This window comes from Canis lupus, chromosome 22 (assembly GCF_011100685.1).
Source record: "Canis lupus familiaris isolate Mischka breed German Shepherd chromosome 22, alternate assembly UU_Cfam_GSD_1.0, whole genome shotgun sequence".
NCBI lineage: Eukaryota > Metazoa > Chordata > Mammalia > Carnivora > Canidae > Canis > Canis lupus.
Genome location: NC_049243.1, coordinates 1,286,036 through 1,293,038, shown reverse-complemented (window position 1 = coordinate 1,293,038; position 7,003 = coordinate 1,286,036). Strand labels below are relative to the sequence as shown.

The window sequence follows — 7,003 nt, the reverse complement described above, 5'->3', positions numbered from 1 at the left end:
CAATGGACGATACACAAGCTTTAATCCCATCTATAATTTTATCTGATACCATAATTCAATTTAGATATATTGCATAGGATGTGCCAACAATCACAATAACCAAATAAACTCCAGGACTTTGCTTGGGTGACCCTTTTAACGGTGAACTCCAGGTCACAACACATTAACTGTCAGTTCAACCACACCAAGGTCTGTGGAGACAATGGCTTCTGTGTCCAAGCAGGTTGCAAATAAATTTCGAATGGAACCTGGCATCACCCTGAAGGAATTAGAACCTCATTCTTTACGTGTTAAGGTTGTTGGAGGCGTTCAGAGAGATACCGGCCTGATCGATTCAGTATTGTTGGAAGACTAGAAATTTCTCTAGATGAGCTGCTGAAACAAACTAAGGATATAATTTGCTGAAATGGGTTCTCAGTTTCCAGAGGATAGTGCCTATTTACAGCTGTTTGACAGCACAGAACAACTCATTTTTCCTGGATTTATATATTTGGAGGGGAATTACCATATCAAAATTAGATTGCTTTTCTCTCACTTGCCAACAAGCCTCAGCATTTTCTCATAATCAGGATTTATGATAAACTATTGGGGAGGGTTATCAAAGTCAAGGAAACCAAAGAATGATGGTCATTGAGCCTCTCTTATGGGCCACGACTAAAAAGTCTTCGCTGCAGTTCAAGGGTTAGGCCATTTCCATGGCTCTGGCTTCTTGTAAGCAAGGATATTGGTTCTTAATGTGGGCACCAGATCTATACAAGTGAAAAGTTTCCTTGGAAACTCTCAGACTTTTTTTTTCCTGCTGATTTGAGGGAAATTTCCAGAATAAATGTCAAAGAGCCATAAGTCAACAAAGAAAAAAATCATAAAATTGATAAAGAGGAGAAATATGTGATTTCCCTCCCTGCTTTCCTTCAGGACATTAAACACAGGTTTTGAAGGCAAGTTGTTAAAATCGGGTAAGGGTGCAAACTCAGATCTTTCATATCTTGTCTCAATCTAGCTCTGTGTTTTCTCAAAAGCATTTCTAACTCCACAGAAGTAGGCAAGAGGAAAATGCTTAGGACTGCATCAGGAGGCCCTTCAGAGGCAGTTGCCTTGTGTCACCTCACACTGCGCGGCGATGCTCATTCCATGTAGCCTCCAGTGAAGTGTTTTCCCACACCAGAGAGGACAGCAGAATGTTACTGTGAAAACAAGTCGATATTTTTCACTTCTATCTGGTTGACTTTGAAATGGCAGTTTTCCAGACAGAAAGTTGTTCTTTCACTCAATGGTGGTGGTTGTGTTCAGGTCCCTTCTTCATAGCAATGAAATGCCTCGTGGTCGGTGTAATGGAGCGAGGCCTGGTACAGTAGACCGGCACAGGGACTAGGCCCACGTCCTGGTAGGGTTGTGCTACTACTTCATCTCAGCTCCCTTGTTCTATAAATTTGTGTATAATCTAGTTAAGCTGTAGTTTGCTTATCTGGGAAAAGGAGTGAGATGAATAGATCCCCTCGTCTGATCTTTAGAAGCCTTGTGTTGTGTGAGTCCATGACAGTCTGGAAGGTGGATGATTAAGTCCCTGCTTAATGTGGTGAGGATATGAGGTCACCTGCACCAAGGCCTGGTGATTTTCCTGTGTCGTCAGGGCCTTTCACACTCTCTCCCACTCTGTTCTCACTCTTACTTTACACTGACAAAAAAATACAAAGAAAGAAAAATATTTGGGCACAAAAATACATGCAGCTTATTTATTTGCCTTTTATAGTCTGCACTAGTATGTCTCAAATAGAACAGCTTTATACTACATAGGCAATTTAAACATTTCTCAGAAATTTGATGATTCTAGACATTTAACCATTTAAACACATTTTCAATTAGCAATAATCACGCCTCAGATAAACCTCATTGGCTATGATACTGCCACTGCACAAAGCTTTAAACACATTTTCAATATCCAACCCATTTTTTTCTTAGGCTATATTTCAAATTATTCATTTGCATACACCAGTTTCTTAATTATATTAATTATAATTATTAATTATAATATTAATTAATTATAGTATCAACTCTACTACTAACAATATGATAGCAACAAGTAGTTTTAGAATGTTTTAAAGTTCATTTTGCCTTTAGGACTCATCCCACTGTGATGTCCAGAAGATTATTGCTTCTTGTTAAGTTTGAAAGATAATAGGCAAATGTGAATGTTATATTGATGAAGGAGAGACAGATCTTTAGCCGTCAAGATCTTGCATTTTGGAAGTATCTACTTTGTTATTTGCAGTAATTTGTATTCATTTGAAAATCGAAACTCAAATCTGGTTGAGCCCCAAGATTGTAATTCTAAAGATTCACGACTTGGTCTTGTTTGGTAAACTCACAAGTTAAAGAGAAAGAAAGCTGTTAAATCTAGAGAGGTGGATGTGTGCAAATCCCTTCTTTGTGGAGAGCAGAGGGGGCCATACTTGCCCCCAAACCACTACCACTTTTAGAGCTAAGCAAGCACTGGTGCCTTTATCCTAAAGGGCTTTCAATGTTATCACTCCTCAATGACAAGTGGCCTTGCCAGTAAGTGTCCTCTCTCGTAGTGTCCACTTGCGGTGGTGACATCGTACTTTCCCAGGTCAGTCTCAAGCTGCTCAAGGTGAAGGAATGACATTTCTTTTGTGAATGAGACCACTCTTTATCAGTCTGCTCAGAGGCCCTTCTTACCCTCTTTGTTGGTGGCAGTCTGTGAAAAGCAGGGGTGTAGCCAATGTGACTGAAAAAGTCACATTGCAGAAACGCGGAGACTACAGTATAAAAGATACAGGCACAGACATGGTTGGAAGATGTGTTGTTCTGTTTATCCTACAAAATTCTGAAAAGTAAATTTAACATGATCAGAAAACAAATTATTGCCAACATACTCTGGATAAGACTTGTATTTGTGGTCATCATCCATGAATTAGGTGCAGTAGCAACCTTGGAGTGAGTCATCGAAGCCAATATTCACAGGATTTTGAGGTAATCGTCATCAAATAAATGCAGGGGCAAGATCTAAAATGTTTAAATACACACAGGCTCTGAGAAGCCATGGTACTGCGAGTAAAAACGATGGGGCTACTTTTTGCCTCATGGTGGAAGACACGAAATTAGCCAGCAAGGGCGCAGTTGACAATGAAGAGCCTAGAGACAGAGTTCCTGGACTTGAACAGGAAGAGGTGGTGCCCATTAGCACAGGTGCTGATTGGACAATTAGGCAAAGAGTAGGTCAATAACTCTTTCCTATCTAGTAGTCCAGGTCTTTATTGATAAATCGCTGAATCTCACATGCAGTCCGTGGTTTTGTAAATTTTTATTGAAGTTAAATTCATGTAATATAAAAGTAATCCCCTTAAGGTACATAGTGTAGGGGTGGGACAACGGGCAGAATGAGTCAAAAGGAATTGGAGTTACAGGTTTCTAATTATGGAATGACCAAGTCACAGGGGTAAAAGGCACACTACAGGGATCACAGCACAGTCCAGGACAGTGTGATAGCATCGTAGGTTGACAGATGGTGGCTACACTTGTGAGCACAGGATCACACACAGAGTTGCTGAGTCACTATGCTGTGCATCTGAAACTAGCATGACATTGTGTGTCAACTCAAAAAAATAAACCGTACAATTCAGCGACATTTAGTACTTTCACAATGTTGTACAACCTCCACTTCCATCTAGTTCCAAAATATTTTTATTACACCGAAAGGAAGCCCTGCACCCACTAAGCAGTCACTCCCAGTTCCCCTTTTCCCAGTTTCTGGCAACCAGTAATCTTTCTATCTATATGGATGCTTTATTCTCGGTATTTTGTATAAATGGAATCATACCATATATGGTCTTTTGTGTGTGGCTTCTCTCACTTAGCATGTTTTTGAGGTTCATCCATGTGGTAGCATGGATCAGCCCTTCATTCCTTTATGTAGCTGAATAATACTTTGTGGTATGGATATACCACATCTGGTTTATCCGTTCATCAGCAGATATTTGGGTCATTTCCAACTTTTAGTGGCTGTGAATAGTGCTGCTATGAATAATCATGTATAATACTTTTTTAAAGACTTATTTATTTATTTATTTATTTATTTATTTATTTATTTATTTATTTATTTATTTGTGATAGACAGAGATAGGAGAGGCAGAGACACAGGCAGAGGGAGATGCAGGCTCCATGCAGGGAGCCTGATGTAAGACTCAATCCCGGATCTCCAGGATCACGCCCTGGTCCAAAGGCAGGCGCTAAACCGCTGAGCCACCCAGGGATCCCCCTAACGCTTTGTTTCAATACTAGTTTTTAATCCTTTGGGACATATCCCTAGGAGTGGAATTGCTGGGTCATATGTTGCTCCATGTTGAATTATTTGAAGAGAGTTTTCCAAAGAAGCTGCATCATTTTCTATTCAAACCAGCAGTGTATGAAGGTCCTGATTTTTTTACATCCTTACCAGCACTTGTTATTTTACATTAATTTTGGTTGTAGCCATCCTAATGGGTGTGGTGTCACATTGTACTTTCTTTTTACTGTAATAATTTTCAATCAAATGATTTATTTAGGTGTAGGTGCAGTAAAAAAAATACATGCCCCTAGGAGGACTTCAAGTCATCTTCTCAGAGAACCGGGTAAGGAACAGGCTTCTCCTTCTTTATGCCTTGAAGTTCTTCGCTTGAGAGGAATTCATGTTATATAACATAGGAGTATTACATGTGGTTATATTTCATAAGCATATTTTGGGACACCTCAGAGGTTGTTGGGAATGCAGAATCTTGGGCCCCCACACCAGGCCTCCTGAATCAGAATTCACAGTTGAACAAGATCCCCAGGTGATTTGAGTTTGAGAGGTCTTGTGAGCTTCCTGTCTTTCTGAGGAGGGAGAGAGTAAGTCGATGCCAGAAAACCGTTTACAGGCGCAACAGATAGAGCTCAAGCTTAATAAGATACAGGTGTAGTGCGTGGCATTTGGGCAGTGGTTCTCAGGCTTAGTTGAGCACCGGGAATCTCTAAGAGTTTTAAAATAGTCGTGCCTACGTTCTAGCTCCAGCGAGAGCCTAGTTTAATGGGTCCTGGGTGGATCCTACTAATAAGATTTTGTTTTATTATTTTTTAAAAGATTTATTTATTTTAGAGAGAGAGTACAAGCGGGAGGAGGAGCAGAGGTTGGGGGGAGAGAGTATCTCCAGCAGACCCCCTGCTGAGCACAGAGCCTCAGGCAGGGCTCCATCTCACGACCCTGAGATCATGACCTGGGCAGAAGCCAAGAGTCGGATGCTCTACCAACTGGGCCACCATGTACTCCTTCACTAACACAATTTTAGAAACTTCTCAGATGTTTCTAATGCACAGTTTTGAGGACTATTTGTGTGAATAGCATTGGCTGAGCTGTTCTCAAAGCAGTATTTGAATTTGGGAAGGAGTAAGACCTCACCATGAGGGCAGAGAGGCAGAGGAGTAGCCAATGTTGCTGGAATAGGGTGGAGAGTAGAGGCCAGGGCTGGTAGTGAGAAGAATTGATCCATGGAAGGCTTCAAAGCCTTTACTAGGGTTTTATTATTGTGAAGAAGGCAATTGGGAGCTCTCAATAGAGCATTTAGAAGAGGGCCAGGGGATTTTCATTGCTTTTTGAAGATGTGGATGCTAGAGACAGCGACATTTTATGATATGAGGTATGGACTTAGGGCTTTGCCAGTAAGATTGAGAAGAAAGAGATAGAAGACAAGAATAAATAAGGTTCCCTCATGGTTTAGTTGCGTGGCTGTAACTCACTAGTGCTTCTCTACCGAACTTAAAGTTTCTTTGAATTCAAAAAAGGATTAAGTAGTCTAAGAGTCCATAAAAAACAAATATTGGAAGTGCATGGTTGCCTCAGGAAACTTTCTATGCCTATAAAAGGAATTTGTTTACTGATAATTACTTTCTAGACTTTTACTAGTCAACAATTCCACACTTTCCTTCATTCATATTTTTATTCATTCAACAAATATTTATTGAATGGGTGCTTAAGGTGTTACAGAGGAGGATTAAGAACCAGAAGTGTGTGTTTGGACTGGATCAGTGGTCCTCAAGACGGGCAGTACCCTCTGTGGTGGGTCCTGGAAATTTGGGGGGTTTTTGGTTGTTACAGCAGTTGGGGGTGAACTAGTGGCTTGTGGTAGAGGCCGGCGATGTTAAGTGACCTGCTTTTCCCATTCTTGCACAATGGAGAATGATCTCATACCCACACAACTTCCTAATGGCTTGGACATTCATGTAGGTGGAAAACTGTTTATAGTTATCCAAGCTTAGAATCAAACTCAAATATGTATAATTATCTACACATAGAATCTAAACTTGACTATATGTACACATATGCACACAAATACTTCTAGCTTTAGTAAATATAAGACTTTTTCAAGACTGATCTTGCTGCGCATATTGAGAGAAGATGGTGCTTTGTTTTATTCAGTACTTTACCAAGAATTTCACTATTTTGGAAAATGACATCACCGACAGCAATACTGAACTGGTGTTTGCGTCTTCAGTGGTCTGATCTCTAACTCCCTTTTTGTAGTATTTTTACAAAGTATTTTTACAGGCGTGTTGTTGAAGGCTAGTTTTTGAAAGTACTTGCAATTATGATGTTCATTCATTTGTAACATGAACCTGTGTGATGGTTAGTTTTGTGTATTAACTTGACTGGGCTAAAGGATGACCAGATAGATACCTGGTAAAACATTATTCCTGGATGCATCTGAGAGCGTATTTCTGGGAGAGATTAGCATTTGAGTTGGTAAACTGAGTAAAGAAGACCACTCTCATCAATGCTGCTAAGTCAGCCAACCACTGAGGGCCTGAATAGAAGGTGGAGGAAGGGTAAGTTCACTTTCTCTGCTGGAGATGACACATGCATTTTCTCTTGCCCTGGGACAAGAGAAAATTGGTGCTCCTGGTGCTTAGGCTTGTGGACTCCGGCTAGGACTCAGAGAATCAACTCTGGACTCTCAGGCCTTCAAACTTGGAC

At 40.5% G+C, this 7,003-nt stretch overlaps 1 pseudogene; it reads right to left on the bottom strand.

Annotated features, from left to right (window-relative positions):
* Window positions 1–1,797: 1,797 nt before the first annotated feature.
* On the bottom strand, window positions 1,798–1,920 carry LOC119865259 (annotated as a pseudogene).
* Between the last annotated feature and the right edge of the window lie 5,083 nt (window positions 1,921–7,003).